The sequence below is a fragment of the Salvelinus sp. IW2-2015 genome, linkage group LG19 (genome assembly GCF_002910315.2).
Source record: "Salvelinus sp. IW2-2015 linkage group LG19, ASM291031v2, whole genome shotgun sequence".
In the NCBI taxonomy this organism is placed as follows: Eukaryota; Metazoa; Chordata; class Actinopteri; order Salmoniformes; family Salmonidae; genus Salvelinus; species Salvelinus sp. IW2-2015.
The window spans coordinates 16,475,187-16,492,567 of NC_036859.1; the positions used below are offsets into that span (position 1 = coordinate 16,475,187).

Below are 17,381 nucleotides of genomic sequence, written 5' to 3' on the forward strand. Positions count from 1 at the left end.
GATCAGGGAAGTAGAATTTCTGCTTGAATTTCTGGTAAGTGACTGCCATTCTAATGTCCTACAGTTATTGTTGGCTGTTGGTAATAATACTAGAAAGTTGCAAATTGGCTAAGAGCTAGAAACAGGGTGACTGTGTTGTCAGCGCCATCTTAAAATGTTTTGCTTGGTAAATAGAATGATGATGCCGACCTTTAAAGGGCTAATCAGCAGTTGAAACAATCAGGTAAAAAGCTCAGGAATGGGGCTTGAGAAATGTAACCATAATCAAACTAATAGACATGGATACAAGCARTGACCATCAATGATATCAAAATGATATTTTCAACCATCTTCTGAGTCGATATAGTGTTTGTTTACAATAACATTGTTTACATACAATGGAGTAAACCAAGCTTTTTCGGGGGGAGGGGGTTATAATGGGGTACAACAGTTAAACCAAGCGCATGAGGTATTTAAAAGTTATTTTCTTCATGAATCAATGGGTACATATCATTCATTAGAAGTATTAACAAAAAGCAATCGCAGAGAATCTATTTTTATTTTTTGAAAGGAGGAGTATCGAGTGGAAGGAGCGAGTCTCAAGGAGCCAAAATGTGTTTAGTGAAATTGGCGAATTGACCAGTAGGGAGAGACAATGAGAGATCCTGTCCTGGCACAGCGACAGCGTCTATTCTGTTCTGTTGGAGGGACTGCATGCATGGGAGGGAGTAGCAGCCTCAGTACCAGGCGGGGATCTCAGATCGGAGCACGGAGTGGATAGGGGAGGCTGCTAGGCTACATGCTGCTGTCGCTGCCACCTTTGTTGTAAGCAGGGAACGTTTGATTTCACCACTACATCCATACTGCAGCAGACATAGCCTACGGATATTTATCACGGATTGCAAGGGGAAATACATTACAACCGGCATACCCATGTACTTATACYAGGGCAGAGGACTGCTTCTCCTCACGCTCTTGGCCGCTTTGCAGGTAATGTGTCTGCGGAACGGTTTTGTTGAGTTGAACAGGACAGTTCTAGGACTAGTGCTTGTTTTCAGTGACGATGCTTCTGCTGTGATCTGTCGGGTAACGTGCCGGCTTTTCCATTATGGCTCGCCTCTCCACTATGAAAAAAGGCTACATAGGCATGTTTTGCATGGTTGCTAGATTTAATGCATCCAGTATTGGGAACTTGCATATGTGACACGTCAACAAATAATGACAATATGTAGTAGATTGATATTGCATGAAGATCAACCCTGGGTTATTGTAGCCGAAACCGCTAGGGTCTATTTGAAGGATGGGATGATTTGCCATTTAAAAAGCTACCCTTCTTCAAAAGATGTTTTTGTGTTGGCTACAATGTATCAAGAGTAAATTCATTAAAATAAATCTAACCCACATAATCTATTAAACATAGTATTATCTTTTAGGGTATTCCGTCCATATGGTGATCAAACAATGCAATGTTTCTTAAGTATATATATTGTTTAACTTGCTGAGATGATGATAGCCTGCCTATACATGCATGTTTGTTGGATACATTTGTAACCTTTTCACGATAAAACATTATATGGTTACAAAGTTAAGGTCTATTGATGCAGGCCAGCTACTTGAATAATTTCCCCGGACCGCGGGGTTACAAAAACCTACCATTATTTATTCCTAACGGACACGGAATGAGCCTCGAGGCAATGGCCCATTCTGTCTTGTAAAMAGGCTATCAGTGCAAACAACAGCTACACACACCGGTGCACTTATCGTATCTAGAGTTTCACTAGGTTAGTGGAATCCACAAACTCTGCCAGGGACAATGCTGAGTTAATGTTTGATTTCCGACCCACAAATCGCCTTCAAGTCAGCTGCTTATTGTGCCTAGGCAGAATTTAAAGTATCAACGTAGCCTAATCCAGTTTTCTAGGCTATTTATCATATTTTATAGCTAATTCTGCATATTCTGGTTTCTTCGCAATAATTTGTTTTAATTACTAATTTAGTCCTAACTTACTTATTTGAGTTATAACATTATAATTAAGGAACATTTTCTTTTAATGGCCAAAATAGTAAAATGATTAAGCTCTAATATGAGAAACAGTCTAATAATATATATAGGCCTATTTATTTTCCCCCCAAAACGAGATATCATACTTTTAGAAGAACTAGTGTGTGAACAATGCTGTTATATGCATCGTGGTGTGCTCTGCCTGATAATGCAGTGAGAGAAAGGCAGCCCTACACCTCCCCCTCCTGCCCCAGCATATTCCAGTCAAATTCCGCTGATTAATGGCAAGTGGCACGGATACACACAATGCTTTTTTTCTTCTGAACTCTTCTCCTTTCACATTCTTTTCAGGTCCGGTCTTTCTAAAGAAATAGGATTAAGTGTATTTGGGAAGATGGGGTCGACTGGTGCCCACCCAATATGTATGATCGGATTTGAACATGCTTGTACACAATCAGGGAATCTATTTAAACTCAACTCTGAATAGCTTAGGCTTACTTATTATTTTTTGGCGATGTTTATTTTAAATGTTTTATAKATTMAATTTGTGTTAAATTGAATTTGTGTCAATGAATGTTTGTTTATTTTTGGAAAGAAGATGGAGATAAATAATTTGGCAGGTGATCATTTATTATTCTAACAATGGCAGAAATATAATGTATCCGAAACYACATGACTGTTTTTAAATCAGAGACAAAGCGAGGCAGGGGGAGGAGAAAAAGGAAGAGATGAGGATGATGATGTAGTGTTTGAGTAGACACAGGAATTGACACACAGAGACGTTCACCCCTACTGTTTAGTAGGGGTGTTAGGAGTTYTAGGCTAGTTTCACCGTTCCTGAATTTGAAAGCATCTTGTTAAACCAGAGCAGAGTATGATAAGGGGGCCAACCAGCGTTCAACCATTGCCTGGGCTTGGGCCTGAGCCTGGGCCTCCCTCTCTCTCCTCACAGAGACAAATGGGGCCTGTTCTTACCTAGCCATGCTCCTTGGCTAATGCTTAACCCTTTTGGCCTCATTATCCTAATTGCAGTCCTCGCTACAAAAACAACAGATGCTTTGTAGAACTGTGGTGGAGGGTTCAGAACGTGACCAAGACTTTTCGGGGGGTAGTCGGAGAAGTGCATTTTTTGGGGGGGGGGGGGGGATTGTGACTCTGACTCATTCTCTCCCCTCCCACCCCCCGGTCCTATCCCTGCAGATCGCAACTGAGGGCAGAGGCACCCTTCCTCTGTGCCGGCCGGGGTTCTCTGAAGATGTGTATGTCGCCGTGGTGCCAGAGAGTGCAGAGAAGGGACAGCCCCTTTTCAATGGTAAGCGCTGGATTGGGCAGATTCTTTCTATGTCGCTCTTCGCTGGCTGTTTGTAGTATGTTTGTTCACATGTGCTTCAGCGTTTCTATGTGCGTGTGTGTGCGCCTGCCCATGTCTATATATAGATATTGCTGCACTGTCGGAACTAGAAGCACAAGCCTTCCGCTACACTCGTAATAACATATGCTAACCATGTGTATGTGACAAATAAAATGTGATTTGATTTGATTTACTGTTGTTTCGCTCAACACGTGTATGATGTTGAGTGCGGTGGGGGGGTGACAACAAGCATTAAACGTATTTCAACAATTAGCGTTGCTGTTATGTGGGCCCAGAAGCCCATGTTGTTTGGCTTGTAAGCCAATGAAATCTCAGTCTGGATCAATTTAGCCCTGCTTCTAGTCATTTGCTTACACAGGCCTTTTTTGAAGAACAGAGCACAATTAAACAACAACAAATAATCTTACCGCAGTGTTGCTGAAATTCCAATGCATAAACACTGGGGCAATCTGTTCCTGTGATGTGACTCGACTTTATTTGCCTTTAAAAATCGTTTTTTAAAGGCAATTGAAAGAATTAGAAAAATGTTAAACCATTTGGAAATTAGATTACTTTATACAGTCTCCTTTATGAAAAATGCATATTTATTGAAKTATTTTTATTTTACCTTTATTTAACTAGGCAAGCCAGTTAAGAACAAATTCTTATCTACAATGACGGCCTAGGAACAGTGAACTGTGAACTGCCCCTGAACTGCCTTGTTCAGGGGCAGAACGACAGATTTTTAYCTTGTCGGCTCGGGGATTCGATCTTGCAACCTTTCAGTTACTAGCACAGTCATGTAATGGACATGTTGCTTGTGCCTCAGCACATCTTCTATGTCTTGTTTCTATGTTTCTATATTTTTGCAATTTTCTTTTACACATATGCTAACCCAAGTGGCATGCGGATCAAATGGTCAAAGCTTCTATATGCTGTGTGCTATTTGCTGCTTTAGGCAATAATTATTATGCGAGTAAATAAGTATGTGGTTATTATTTCTGCCATGTTACCCTTAAATATAACTTCAAGAAAATGCATAAACCTTGCAAGTACATGGTAGAAACATACATTAAAGGAAATACGTGGTCAGTGGCCATGCTGTTTTATAATCCCAACCCCACTCAATGGCTGTCATTTACTTGTAACACAGCTTTAGTATCAGTGTTGTGTTTGTACATCAGCTGCTCTGTTGGAAATCCAACATGGAATAGCATGGCTTGCTGGATCTAACCAGTATTTTATCTGTTTCATTTGTATCTGTTTCATATAACTTCTAAAACATATAATTCATAAAAACAAGGAAAATATATGTCATGTTTATTTTTTTCAATCAATATAATGCAATGGAAACTGTAATTACAATGTATAATAGAAAATCTGACCAATTAATGTATTATTTGCAAGGAATCAGTCCCAAAGTCAAAATGCTGCCACACAAACAAACACATTTACTATAGTGACAGCCACCAATAGCACCTCTYAACAGTGCTGAGACAGACGATAAAACAGGAATATACCACCAATGTGCTATCCAAGGGCTTGGGGCCTTGAGGTCATCTGAACCAGAAAACAGTTCCAGTGGCGTTGGATTTCACAGTGTGTGCCTAGAAGTCACAGTCAGCCGAGGTTGTGAGTCAGAAAGATGGAGGGGGGCGAGTAGGAATGAGAGAGAAGAGAGAGATAAAAAAGAGAGAGGGGAAAAAGAGGGAGAAGGGGAAGGGAGAAAGAGAGAGCGAGTAAAAGAGGGGTGGATGGAAAAGAAAGAAATAGCTTTTACACAGCCCGACCTCCAGTTTGATCCTCCAAGTGATAGTTTTGCCCKTCAGTTGGTTTGTGGATGGGCCATGACCAGAGGTAATCAAGTTCCCATTTGTCAGCCACCCTTCATCCCTTCCCTCACCTTCTCCTCTCCTCTCTATTTACCCTCCCCACCTCCTCTTCTCTCCTCTTTCTTAGCCCTCCTCCCAGCCCTCCAACCTCTATGGAGAGAGAGATTCCCTGACAGGGAGAGAGACACAGCACTTCTGTGTCATTGTAATGTGCTGGCCTGGAGCTGGGGCTGCATGGGGCTCAGTAGCTCAGTGGTGTGGGATGATGCTAATGAATGCGCCAGTCGCTAATGAAAGTCTCCTGTGGCATGTTTTGAAAGACAAAGCTTCCATGGTGTGGAGGGAGTGTTAAGCCCCCCTCATGTTTTCTAACTGCACTTTCACCATGCTGCTTGTGAATATTGTTTTTACCAGGAAGCTGGGAAACAGAGGATTTTCAAGAAGCTCCTAGCCACATGAGGTGTAGTGTGGAGCCTAATGCCATGACACCTTTCTATTTTTGTCTTTCTGTGAGAATGCCTGCCTCCTGTGCATTTCATTACGTTTCTTAATTGCACCCTTAGGCCGTAAATAATGAATGAATGGAGACAGTGAATCTTGTAGCAGTCATTCTCCTCAACCATACCTCAGTGTTAATGCTCAATGTAATAGAAAATCCTTCCTTGTTATGTCAGAAATAATCTAGCAGCCTCATTGTAATATGCATGGACCTATCCTCATTTAGAAAAGCTATTAGGGAGCGTAGATATACTAAGCTCTCTCTAGAGCTGGGACAGTTTCTTTCCTCCAAGTTTGGCAAGAGGATAGTTGTGAATATGACTGTAAACCTGACTGTAAACCTATCAGCATACAGTATTAGGTAACAGTAATACGATCACTTTGTTCTTGCTGCAGTTGACCCCGTGGAGAGTGGAGACAGTAGGAGAAGGGATAGGGTGTAAGACGTTTCATTCAACCTCGCTGTCTCTGAAGGGGATTCATCTGAGTAATTGATTACCAGAATACACACCCTGAGAAGATCATAGCGAACAGCAGCATTCACATGCAAATGTAATGGAATAAATAACAAAGTAAAAAGTTTCTCGGCCCAAAACACATTCAGTTCTGCTTGGGTATTCTCTATAATGCCAATTCCTCCACAATACACAGGTAATTGTTGAATTGTGAAGACGTAATGATTTGTTAGGTGATGCAGATCAGAGATTAACTATTGGTTGGCCCTAGCGAACGCTCCATCAGTTTTCAATAGAATCGTTCAGGTGTATCTGGACAACATTGGTTAGCAGAGCAGCAGAGGGGAAAGCGAGGGTGGACAATTATTTATCTGCAGTCTCCTCTCTCCTCTCTATCCGAGGATGTGGAAAGCAAGGATTTGAGCTTTTTGTTTGTGAACGTAAAGCTGCGTCAGGCTTAGGAGGTTTCCCACTGTCGGCCCCAAGGGGCCTCTCATGACCTTGTCTAAAGCAGGGAACTATTTGTTTATGACTGATACTGAGTCACTCAGTGGAGAGAAAAGAACAAACATGGCCTATACATCAATTCCCCTCACTATACTCATCACTAGTCACCACCACAGCTAAGCTAACACTGTGTCACCACCAGCGAGTGTTCCTATAGAAAGGACGTTTTAACATTCYTGTCATGTTCGTTTCCTGTTCGATGGAAATTGCTTATCTTTTGAAATCAGCAGGTAAAATGGCCATTATGGCTGGCGACGGTAGTATGGCCTGGGTCTTGGAGCTGCTGGATAATGGAATACTGGCTATAGAGAGCTGACATGTACACTGAGTGTACAAAACATTKGGAACATCAAATATTGCATTGCAACCCATTTTGCCCTCAGAACAGCTTCAATTCGTTGGGGGAATGAACTCTACAAGGTGTCGAAAGCGTTCCACAGGGTTGCTGGCCCATGTGAAAAACCCAGCAGCGTTGCAGTTCTTGACACACTCAAACCAGTGTGTCTGGCACCTACTACCATAACCCTTTCAAAGCCACTTWAATCTTTTGTCTMGCCCATTCACCCTCTGAATGGCACACATACAACACCCATGTTTCAATTGTCTTAAGGCTTCTCTGACCTGTCTCCTCCCGTTCATCTACACTGATTGAAGTGGATCAAACAAGTGACATCAATAAGGGATCAAAGCTTTCACCTGGATTCAGCTGGTCAGTCTATGTCATGGAAAAAGCAGGTGTTCCTAATGTTTTGTACACTCAGTGTATTGTCCTGCTTTTCAGATGAGGAGGAGCAGGAATATAAAGTGAGTCAATCACAGCAGCATTATTCAGCAGAGGCATTCCTCTCCAAAACTGGGTTAATGAAAAAGCCCAAAAGCCTAATTGAACTTAAAACACTCTCCTCTCGCTTGCAGCCTCCCCAACCCCATCACCTATGTTACCCTATTTTTAAATTAATATATTTTTACACCCCCCCCCAAGCCATTTAGTTTCAGATGTTTTTTTCCAATTAAGTGTGCTGGGCCGATGAAAATGCTTATAGTCTACTACTTCAACTTCTGTTCAAGTGCTTTTAACGCCAGTACGTCGACCGTGTCCACTGAGCCGTCTGTATCTGGTTACACTGACTGGGGGTTCAAACCCCAAGCCGGCCTGGGGAGACACAGTTGACCGATTTCATGAAGTGGTTTGAACAAGCAGTACCAACATTAGCTGTGTGAGAGAGAGAGAGAGACTTTCTTTCTGTCTAATGAAATGTAAACTGGATGGAAAGACCTCATGGGCATAAGAAATAACATCACTTTTCATTGCTTAGTCTTTTAGTATAATTACCTTTCCCTGGTCTGTTTGATTAAGACAAACATCTGCAACCAACAAAGAACCAGTCCCTTTTGACAGAAGGAAAACATTCAGAAAAATAAATGATACACCTTCTTTTGTGGCTTTTGGCGGTTTTTAAGGGTGGAGATTGCGTTTGCGTGGTGTTGTTGTTGTGTTTCTCTGCACTCTTTCAAGGTTCCTGATGGCCCCTGGTATAGGGTACATTTGGGGCAGTTCTCAGAAGTGTTTGAGAGGCCGTGTGTTTGGTCAGACGTGACCCTGGTCGATCCCGTCCTGTAAATTGGGGCCGGTGCTCAGCAACCGACTCAACCTCTTACGACTCCAGGAGGGAGGGGGTGCGTGTGTGTGTGTGGAGGGGGTGGTGCGTGTGTGTGTGTGGAGGGGGGTGGTGGCATGGTATTCTAGCGATCTCACACTGAAAGGAGAGACCGGTGAATGGAGGTCATGACCCTCACAGTGGCGGCCCCATGTACACGACACCTCTCAGTGCATGTTGTCCTGACCTGTCTAAATGAACATCTATCACCGGGGAAAGGAGAGGCGGGGAGGCGGAGTGTTCAGACGGAGCACCGTTCGGTTGGGTGGATCTCTACGGATGTTTCCACTGTACATGATAAATGGTCATGAATTAGCGTGACATTCGCAGCCTAATCAAAGGCATCTGTATTAGTTATGAGGGGCTGCTGTGGAAACACTGACGGAACGTGAATCTCTTATGAAACATTATAACAAAGATACACATTCATTTTGTGAATAATGTGTATCTGAGGGTTAGCCGGAGTCCGTGTCATCGCACAGCACATCATGGCCGTAGATAAGAGAATGTGTGTAATAGTGTAGGGCAATGAAACCTCCCCCTGGCTGCTTTGCTGCAGTTGAGATGGTGTAGTAGACCACTGTCTGAAGCACTGATGTCTGTGCCAATCCTGAATTATTCAATAGTCAAACAAGGCTTCTTTAATATTCTAATCCCCTGGTGAGATGAGATCCATAACTACAGAAGAGCCATCATCCTTCCATTCATCAGTCAGATGAGAAGAGGAGAGGACGAGGGAATCAGCAGGAGGCATCCAACAGCTCAGCCAAGCCCTTACTTTCTTTTTTTCATTACGATGATCGCTGAGTGTTACACAAGTTCCTCTTAACTCTTGTTTTTTATAGTAGGACACCGAGTGCAACCCCACGACCGCACCTCTCTCAACATCTCATTTGATAGGGGTTCTAAATCCCAATCCCTCGCTTCCCTTGTTTTAAGTCGAAGCAGCACTTCTTCCTTCTTTCAGGGTGATCCTGTTTGCAGCACCAGTCCATTGCTCTCTTTCTCATTCCCCTTCTTTCTCTTTTTTCCCCACCAAGCGGATCAATAGATCCAGGGTCTTTGTTTGGCATGATCAATATGTTGTAATGAAAGCTGTGCTCCAATTCCCAGCTAAAGCATTGCTGCCTGCCTGCCTGCTGGGTTTTGGAGGAATCTGCTTTTTTCTTTATTGTTATGAGACCCCATACATTTTCATTGTCCGCCTGTCGGTGTTGGTTTTTCCCCGTGCCACGCCACCATGGCCTAGATAACTGCCACATATCATGTCGCCTGATTGGATCTCAGTGGTATATGGCTTCAATACCCCTGACCTCTGATGCAATTTTGCCTACGATATAACATGGAAGTTGTGTTAGTGTTGTGTTAGTCCAGCAGTGAGAGGTGGGGGCTGAGGACACTATATACTGATCATTTCACGTGACCCCGGGTCCATGGCACTCCAAAGGCCGTATCWTAACTATGAAACAGTAATGTTGTTAATGTATTAAAGCAAGTGCACCCATCTGCGGCTAATTTGCTCAGAGGTGGGGAGGCTGGCGGTGCCACTTAGGGCTATGATGCTTGGTGGTATGACTGGAGAGGGCATCTTTTATTTATGGCTGACCTTTTTTCTCTCCAGTGCCTCCTTATCGAACAGCTAGTCTGCTCAGCATCTCCGCACGTTTTGGGAGCAGACAGGCACTTGTGAAAAGCCTGAATGCAGATAACGGGATTTTTGTGTGGAGAGTGGTTGGTGGAAGGTTGACATTGGGGTTAACTCTTTAGTCTGGCTCACGTCTCAGCGCTTCTGCTCATATCACTCATATCAGCGGCTAGCCCTGCCCTCTGTTAGAGTGTGTAACACTCTGCCTCTTGTTAGAGTGTGTAACACTCTGCCTCTTGTTAGAGTGTGTAACACTCTGCCTCTTGTTAGAGTGTGTAACACTGACATAGGGCAGCAGTTAAGGTGCCTCTCCATTGTGCATGTGTGTGTGTGTGGGTGTTTGTCCTTAGCATATAATTAGCCTGTTCAACCCAGAAGGCCCTGAGAGCCGGTGGGGCTCCTCTCCCTCTCCACCAGTCAGAGGAGAGTTCCGGAAACCACAGCTGTTGCTAAGGGCCTTGACTTGTCGTCAGTCACATGACACACCTATCATTCAAATATCTCAACTTACATTCAGGAGCATCCAATATGCTTTCTGTAAGGGTTAACGTCATCAGCCTAGATMGGGTTCTTTTAAGTGTTGTTTTTAACCACATTTTTCAAATAATAATTGTGTTGACTGGGTTTCCCATGGGGATTGGATATGGAAACAAAGGTTTCAAACAATTGGTGCATGGGTCCGTCCTCAGTCATATGAAGGTTATGTGCTTTTATTGGTTATTTGCTTCTGAATCACACCAGGGCCCCTCCAGCCTTGAACCACTCTGGCTTGGGTTTCTGAAATTGATGTGTGTTCTTCAATCTAAAAGACTGTCAGAAGGCAAAAATGAATTTATTTTTCTAAAACAATCCTTTCCTGTAAGCACTCTGTCATGAGGTGAGGTGAGACTGGGAATGGTTCCTTTCTGAATCTGGACAACCACTAATTCGGATGTGTGAGTTTTATTTGACATGAAAGACATCTGGAAAGTGCAGAACATGACCGTTCCATGTAATGAGGTTGGGTATAATTAGCTGTATTGGCCTTGCTTTCTACATAATATGCTTCCTTATATGTAGGCTAGTGTTATTTTTAACTAGTAAAACTCCAGACCCAGGCTTGCGCTTGGCAGACAACAGGTCAACACAGCGGAGTGAACTGTTTATTTTGCTAAAGGACTTGTGGTTTTCACTCGTTTTTTTTTCTTTCTTCAGGAGGCAGGCCTCTTTAGTTTGGGCAGCAGCACAGCGAACAACTCCATATCTCTCCTGCTAGATTCTAGCTTCACAAAGAGAGCCCTGTTCACAGTGTTGGCCCAGCAGTCGATTGAGCAGTTTTCAAAGAAACCTTTTTATTGTACCCTCCTCCCATTCGTTCATTCCCTCTCTCGGTGTTGTGTGCTTGTTTCTCTCATTATGCGGCTAAATAGCTGAGTGGGTGGAGGCTAGCCCTCAGGTTTTCCACCACATCCCACCATTCAGGCATCACTTAAGCATAAAGGAGGAAAATAACAAATATCCCTCGTACCACAGGAGCAAAATGCTTTCTTTTTTTCCCCCAGTGATCTTTTGTTTGCTTATGATACATGTAAATCCTTAACTACTGTTTTGTTGGCACTGGGGTGTGGCCTTGACAGCACAAGTATCTGAACCTCTGACACTACCTATATCAAATAAAATGTATTTATCACATGCTTTGTTAACAACAGGTGTAGACTGACAGTGAAATGCTTACAATCACTTATCTGCGAACAAGAAGCGTTCGAAAGGCAATAAAAATAGCAATGAGAAGTGCCCAGAACCATCTCGTCTTTAGGGTCACAGAGTTAAATTATATTATTAATTATATATATATATATATATATTTAAGAGACAACTTGACTGAACTGAGAGCATGCAGTTCTTTTTCTATTGAAACAGAGTGTGTATTTAAAGCATTTTTCTTTTTTTCTTGTCAAATGTTAAGCTCAGCTCAGGGTTTTAAGCCCCATGCTGAGCTAGAGAGGCAACAGGAATTGACACACCATTATTTCACTGACAACAAAAGGGGAAATTTGAGGCAGGGAGACATAAATTGACTCAGATACTATAACCATGTTCCACAAAGGCCAATATCCTGCCTGGGATGAGACCGAGACGGCAGGCAGCCTCCCTCCCTCCTTTCTCCCTCCCCCACCGCCTGTCGCAGGCCTCACCAACTATTGTGTTCCGGACAGGGCTTCTATTTCAACGTACCAGCGCTTCWTTGGACGTTACTCTTTGATAATTTGCCAGGTCCTGTCCTGTGACATCGCTCCCTGACGCATTCTCTTCTCTTCTCCCACTCATCCCTTTCCCCTCCATCTATCATCCCTCCTTCTACTACTCTACCACTCCCTCCCCATCCCCCTCTTCTTCACGTATGCACTAAGCAGCAGTGTGATGGATGAGCCCCCATATCCTCCATAGGATGATTGATGTGCTTTAATTGAGTAATGCATTGATCCTACTGAAGCGTTCTGTTTAGCATTATACAGCGTCAAAACCAACCTCAGGTTTGGTTCCTTATGGCGACCTTGACAACCTCATGGGTGTTAGTCTTTAGCTGGGCACATAAAGCACTGTTAAAGTTGTGCTGGTAATGTTTTTGACGAATGACCTGGCCCGGTGTTGTTTTGTGGAGGTTGGTGTTTTTTATATTTCCCAGAGGTCTCTCTGTTTCAGCTGAAGAGGCCTCTGTGTCTGTCTGAAGTGCGCTGGAGGGAGGGAGAGAGAGAGAGGGAAGGAGAGAGAGAGAAGCAGAGGATGAGGCAGGAAATGAGTAACGATATCCACTACTCACTTATCATATCAAGCCAGGTCACCTCCGAAGGGACGGGTATTGATATGTGGTAACGAATTACGTTGATTTATATCAGTTTAATCTTGGGCATCTGTTGATTGGGAACACTGAGGCGACAGTTCCTCTTCGCTTCCCTTCGCCTGCCGTCTCCCACCAAAACTGTTTACCTCATCAGATGAGCGGATGTGTCTGTCTGTATTACTGTCCCACTCAAAGTGATATARCGTTACCGGGCCGTTACCGGGCCGCATTGATGCTGCGGAAGTTATGATTGACCTGCGGCAAATTCTAGTTACCATCTGAGGCGGGCGTATACGGGCTGCTGCATCACAGAGCTACACCAATCAGTCAATCAATCAAATGTATTTATAAAACCCTTTTTACATCAGCAGATGTCAAAAAGTGCTATACAGAAACCCAGCCTAAAACCCCAAACAGCAAGCAATGCAGATGTATTTGTATTTATTATGGTCATGGGGTCCAGCAAAATTAAGGGGTCCAGCAAAATTAAGGAAGTTTATACAGTTTAAAAAACATACATTACATTCACAGATTTCACAACACACTGTGTGCCCTCAGGCCCCTACTACACCACTACCACATATCTACAGTACTACATCCATGTGTATGTATATTATCCTGTGTGTGTGTATATGCATGTGTCTGTGCCAATGTTTGTGTTGCTTCACAGTCCCCTCTGTTCTATAAGGTGTTTTTTATCTGTTTTTTAAATCTAATTTTATTGCTTGCATCAGTTACTTGATATGGAATAGAGTWCCATGTAYRCATGGCTCTATGTAGTACTGTGTGCCTCCCATAGTCTGTTCTGGACTTGGGGACTGTGAAGAGACCTCTTGTGGCATGTCTTGTGGGGTATGCTTGAGTGTCCGAGCTGTGTGCCAGTAATTTAGACAGACAGCTCGGTGCATTCAACATGTCAATACCTCTCATAAGTAAAAGTAGTGATGAAGTCAATCTCTCCTCCACTTTCAGCCAGGATGTAGAAGCACGGTGGCTAGGAAAATCTCCCTAGAAAGGCAGGAACCTAGGAAGAAACCTAGAGAGGAACACGCCCCTCTCCCCTCCCCCGTTAGCCTGTGTTATTTCACCCTGTGTCGATATTTACTGAGGCTTTAAAAAGCGTGCAGTGTGCCGCCACATTATTTGCTGTAATACTGTGGGCTCAGCAAGATATGGGCTGGAAGGGGGTGGATGTACAGTACTGGGAGCTCATAGGCCTGGGATGGTTGCTCCATGCACCATGTAGCCTGTATACTGTGTGTTGGGCCTGGTCTGCAGTGCAGTGTATGATTTGAGCCCTGTACATTAAATTACCCATTGAGGTGTCATTGAGAAAGGCTCAAAAAATAGATTTGAGACTTGATTCTCTTTTACTATGCACACAACGCTTGAGCAGTTCTTGTGGCGACCACTCAACCAGCCACCTTAGCAATGACAACAAGGAAATGTGGTGTTTTTGCTTCTCGCAAACTGATCAATCACCATGAACCAACATGTTATTTCAACAAACACATGTATTATTTGTTATTCAAGCTATAAGTAGGTCTATCAAGTTAGATAGACCTAGTAAATGTATTTTACAGGGCGCCAGACATTGTCTGTGTTAATTAACTCACTAACTAACTTACTAGCATTACATTTCAGGTGCATTGCTTTCCGGTAAACATTCCACCTCCAACCTCCCACTGTACCCCACTAGAAAGCAACACACTCAATCTTATATAGACCCTGTGTCACTCCTCCACTCTCTCCACTAAGTGTTCTAAGCACTGTGACCTTTTGCCAAAGATAAGCTTCCGTCGGCTGACTTTAAGAGTTTGAAATAATAGCATCAGCCATGAATCTATGACATTGTTAACCATATGAGAGCTATGAGCCAAGGTTATTGACCTTTCATGACTGTCACTAGTGATAGAGGGACTTGGGCCTGGGAGGTGAATAAATTGGCCTTATTAAGGACCAGGGATTGGAATCAAAGACCTAGGGGGCAACTTTATCCTCCAATTTTCCCTCTCAGTGGACATTTAAAAGTCTTTGTTGTACACTATTTGACCAATTCCCTTCTGCTAGAATAGAAAGTGATGGTGCCAGCAGTGTTTAGGCCTAGTGTGAAAGTCACACAGAATCATAATGCCCCYACTCAATCATAATGCATAGCGCAAGACGAGGGTTAAATGCAGTGGCTGATTGTAGGATTAACACTTGCGGTCCTGACTTACTTACCGGATCTTAATCTTGAACGGAGGTCATTATTACGGTATGTGATGAAGGATTTGCGGGGGGATTTGAAAAGCTGGTGTTTCAAGGATTTTATGCATAAGGGATTTAATGCTAGAGTTGCTGCAATGTTTTATTTTTATCTTTTCTCTTTCTCCCTGCTGGGTCTTTGTACTGTGTGTGATTGATTTGGTATGTTTATAGCTGGAAAAACAATACAACTGAGTGGAGGGCAAGAGAGGCAGAGTTTAATGAACTATGTAAAGAATGTCGGCTGGAAGGACGGGGGAGTCAGGGAGATGTTGGCGAGGGAGACGTGGGTTGAGGAGACTGACCACATGTTATTAAGTATGAATGTCTTAGTGGGAGGTGAGGGAGGCATGCAGCACTGTTATTGGGTTCTTATTCCATTCTCTTCTCTATGATTCTTTATTTTTTCCCCAGCTGTCTGTATCGAACCACTTCTGTGTTTGTAGTCACACGCCACCCATCTCTCATTGGGTCCAACTAAACTTTGGAATCATTTCAATGTCTAGTTTTGATTTATATTTGGTTGAGCTGTCAACTAACATGGATTCAATGTGAAATCAACAAAAAATGTCACCATGTTTTTGGATTTCCTTTACGTTGATGACTTTTTCAAATCCAATCAGTTTTCCACGTTGATTCAACGTTATCACATTGAATTATTTTGTTGAAATGACGATTCAACCCGTTTTTGCTGAGTGGGTTATCTGTGAGGACCCACCAAGCTTTGTTTAGTGAATCCTGGATGTACATTATTACATATACATATTAACACAGGACCCTGTCTCTCCCCATTAGAAATAAAATGAAATAAATAGATGGAAAAAATGTAATTAAATGGGTGTAGCCAGCACCATGTCTGTGTGTTTGTTATTGCAAAGTGTCCCTAGTGGGGTCCATCTGAAAGCACATTTTTAATAACGCTGGAGAAGCTTATCTCTGGTTGTTAGTCTTTTGTTTAGTGATTCATAAATGTACAAATTAACCCAGGACCCTAGGTATAGTCTGGTGTCATTCATTTGGATTAGCCTGTTGAATTTGTCAAGTTTATAGAAAGACAGCCAAAGTATGTGGTAGAAGGATGGATGCATAAGGATGGTTTCAGTGTTTGTTTGTGTGTGTGCTCACTTCTACACGTGTTTGTAGAGTGGATTAGTTTCATACATGGTATTTACAGACYAAACACAGCCAATCTAGAGAATATGTTAGTTTCCAGTGGAGGTATGCAGGGGGGCTCAGTTTATTTTGGGCATTCAGGGCCTCTATATCATGCAGTCCTCTCCTGGCAGGAGGTGTGGGGAAGTGGGTGCCAGTTGATGGGATAAGATAAACAAAGATAAAGTCCCCGCTCCTGGCTCTTCAAGTTCATGTATGTTGTGGATGAGGTGCTAGGAGCATAAACCAAACGACTGATATGATTCATTTAATTGTTTGTTTTTAGAGCCGGAATGAGGAATAGTTAGGGGAAAGGGTGCACCCCTGTGTAGTCCCCAATAAAGTGGACCTTGTTGGATGAGCAGAAAAAACAAGACAACTGTTGATTGGGAGGCCATTTGAATGTGAAGGGCTTGTTTTCGCTCTACTGCGTCCCACAGAGAATGCGTTGTCTAGGAGTGCTAAGGTCACAGTGACACAAACAAGGCCATTGTGTTGGGTGAATCAGCAGTGTATTTACCAGTGCTATTCTATTCTGCTGTTGATCTCCCCCGACCACTAATGGCCATTGTTAGGGCTCTTTTTATATGGTCGCTGAATGATTCTTTTGTGAATAGAGATTTGATTAAAATGACGGTGGCATTGACAACTGTTGTGTATGAGACACCATATTAGGGAGTTACTGGATGAGCGATTTGCCTTACATGTGTGTTGAATAGTACCGATATTGACGTTTATTACTTTTTTATATTCATGCACATACTAAAAGTATGTAGAGTAGAGTTGGGATTTTAAACTGTGGATTGATTGTGTGGTTTCAAATGAAGGGTGAAGACACCAAACAGCAGAATGTGTTTGATATATTATAAAACAATGGACCATGGATTTGAATGCATACAGGCATGCGAGCAGGCACTTTGTCATGCCTGCAGCTGTGTGTGCACACTACCTATGATTCATGAACTTGAATCATACCGACCAATGACAGCAGCAGCACAGGCTGGTACTAAAGTAGCGCTGCCTGGGAGAATAACCTGTGTGGCGTGATAACTCTACAAGAACACCTCACCACCGTGACCAGCCATGCTATCCACAAGCCCACCTGCCACACCACAGGTATCACCATAACGTCACAGCCAAACAATGTTGCCTTCTGCTTTCATAGCCAAGACAACAATAAGAGTCTGTCGTTATTCTGTTGCGGCGGCAGCTCCCCCCTCTTCCTCACACCAGC

The 17,381-nt window shown here is 43.1% G+C and overlaps 1 pseudogene; it reads left to right on the forward strand.

The window, feature by feature from the left end:
- Window positions 1–743: 743 nt before the first annotated feature.
- The window catches only part of LOC111978952 (cadherin-2-like), an 85,246-nt pseudogene continuing 68,608 nt past the window's right edge, over window positions 744–17,381 (forward strand).